This window comes from Lissotriton vulgaris, chromosome 4_1 (genome assembly GCF_964263255.1).
Source record: "Lissotriton vulgaris chromosome 4_1, aLisVul1.2, whole genome shotgun sequence".
In the NCBI taxonomy this organism is placed as follows: domain Eukaryota; kingdom Metazoa; phylum Chordata; class Amphibia; order Caudata; family Salamandridae; genus Lissotriton; species Lissotriton vulgaris.
In genome coordinates, this window is record NC_141691.1 from 468,023,233 (window position 1) to 468,026,015 (window position 2,783).

General features: G+C 39.3%; 1 long non-coding RNA gene across 1 annotated transcript; it reads right to left on the minus strand.

The window, feature by feature from the left end:
• Positions 1–1,741: 1,741 nt before the first annotated feature.
• On the minus strand, positions 1,742–2,374 carry LOC147718852 (uncharacterized). The gene is made up of 3 exons (XR_015310014.1): positions 2,309–2,374; positions 2,134–2,213; positions 1,742–1,807 (listed from the first exon to the last, which is right to left on the minus strand). It is a non-coding gene; the product is annotated as an uncharacterized LOC147718852 (long non-coding RNA).
• Between the last annotated feature and the right edge of the window lie 409 nt (positions 2,375–2,783).

Here is a 2,783-nt window from a genome sequence, read left to right on the forward strand (position 1 = left end):
AGTGGCTTAACAGTTCTTGCATGGGAACAGAGATGCTTGGTCCCAAATCCCTCTTAGCAATGTCAGTAGGTCTTTTCTCAGAACCTTCTGATCATTACCTCGGGGGAGGGGGGAATTGGATAAAATAAAAAAACTAAACAAAGAAGAGACTGGTCCAGAGTCGGTTTCCGCTGCTTGCTACTGCTGGCGCCGTCTGCTCTTTAGCGGAACCTAGAAATTAATACACCACTAATTTCAATCCTACTCTGCACTAAAGTTAGACAAACTCTACTTTTAAATCTCACCCACCCTGGTTCTCCTGGACTGAAACTCCTCTTCTGTCTTATTAATTGAGTTATTTCTTCCTCATCAGCTAGTTGTACTATAGAGAAATAAAAGAGCTTTAATTCCACTAGTCAGTTTACCACAACTACCTCAACTATTTATTTTATGAACGTGCACTTACTTCACTAGCTAGATGAGTACTCCTCTAGTCGTTTTTTGCAAGTCTCTCTTCTTCCTTTTACTGCCTTCTAAATGTCCTGCTTCCTTAAATTTCTGTTTAATATCTCTACAGGTTTCTTCTAGAAATATCGACACTTAAGCAGTTCCAGGTAAGTATTTACATAGTTACATTGACATTACTGTTGCTAACAAGCAGTTGACTTTTCCTCACAGTTCGCTAATTACGTTCTCTGTCTCTTGTTATCACTAGGAGCCCCTAGGATTCTACAGTTTGCTTTGGGCTGGTAGTATGTTTCTCTACATATAATCTTTATTTTTAGTTAGCTTCAGTTCTCGCTGCACTCCTCCGCTCAAGGCCGTCGAGTCCTCTCACTCGATACAACTTAACGGTAATTTCAGGAATTTTCGAGTCCTCACTCGCGCTAGATTCTGGGCGACGAGTTTCCTCTAAAAACAGTCTTTTCAGCTCTCCGAACTCAACAGGGTCAAGAAATAGCCTATGTGACTCTAAACCTAAAGAACAAGAGCGCTACTTCAACACGTCGTCTCCGGCTGATATCTTGGTGAAGTGCTCGGTTTCAAAGGCGCTCGCGCTGCACCTTAATTTCCCTGCAGCTGCGGCGCAGAAACTAGACCGCCGACCTGCATGGTGACTCTGGCTGCCATCTTATGTCTCCATCGCCGGACCCACAATGAGGGGAACCTCTATACTGACCTATATTTCTTTACATCTGAGCATTACAGTCTCTACAAGGTTACAATTATGATGCTGCATAAGAACAAGAGATAATTCATTAAGACATGGAATGTATATTTGATTTCTTTCATTTATTTTATATCTTTTGCATAACAAATTATTTTTTTCTTCATTTTCTAGTGATCATTTTATCAAAGTTACAAAACAGAGACATGGTAACATATGTATATATAATTAAAAATTGCATGGTTGGATCATGTCTAAACACAAACCCCTAAGCAATACACATAAAATAACTTTCACTCATACCTTCATTCATACAAATTCAAACTTTCATACCCATTATTCTAACACTACTGACAATAACACAAAACAGTGGAAAAAAGTGAACAACATGTATCGTGTCCTTCGATAGACTCCTCAGAATATGGCTAGACCCCGTTATCTTATTTCTTCCTTTTTGTTTTGAGGGTTAGCAGTTTTTAGTGCTCCTTTCCTTTCCTTCTCCAGATTTGGATTTCTGATTTAAACTGAGGATGTCTGATGCGTACGGCCTACGTACGTTTCGGTGATGTGCTTAGTTTGCTTTACCTTCTTCAGGGCCAACATGTAAATGGACAACAGACAGGTGCATACATACAGTTAAAACCAGGGGGTTTTCGTTATCTGCAATGAGAACATATATACCATGATTAAATTATGAGCATCCTGAATTCAGATAAATGTTTCAAAGGTTTAATAAAACTGTTTTGTGCTATGGTCCAACCTGTGACCAGATCAAAGTTAAAAATTAGTCGGATGTGGTAGGAATACTGAATAGTTTAGTACCGTGTTACCCAAGCTGAAAAGGAAAGTTGTGTGATAAAGTAGTTTAGTAAAGCCTTATACCTCCCAAAAGAATAAGAAAGCAGATTAGGTGACACCTGGTGTGTGGACACATGCATGACAAGTATGTGTCATCTACAACTAGGTTGAGGAGTTACTTATATCACCTGTGTCTGCGTTGACACTATTAGGACCCTTTTAGGAAAATAGATTTTATGGACAGTCGTGTCTCTGTGAGGGTAGCTTCCTGTAGATAGGGATACAAAAATGAAGCCTCTTAATTTTCTATGCTATTTTTTAGAGACGTTTCTTTATATAAGTTTGTTTGTGGCTGCATATTACCGAAGAGTTTTGGATCCTCCAGATGTATCTGCGGTTAGGATTAAAGGCTATAATGTGAGTTCTCTGGGCCTATGTTATCGGTCATTATTTCTTTGGGACCTAAAACAAAGCAAAACAACGCGGGTCACAGATTTGTAATGGATACCAATGTGTGTTCATAGTTTGGGAGATGACAAGAATAAGAAACGCCTCGGCATATGACCTATCGGGCATATATGTCTTATTTGTGGGGGTAACACAGTGTTTTCTGTGTTCATAATTTTTGTGTTGCTGATCTTTCGGGCTCTGAGTGGTAGCTAAACTCTGTCTCTTTTTACTGTCCTGTACTAAGGTGCGTTCTGCTATTCATATTGACTACGAGGCGCAAGATATGAACAGTGAGATATTAACTTCTAGCAGACTGATGTTATGTTAAATGATGACCCTCTGTGTGCAGTATTTAGTTGTGTTAATATTCTTAACTGTGTACTGCCTG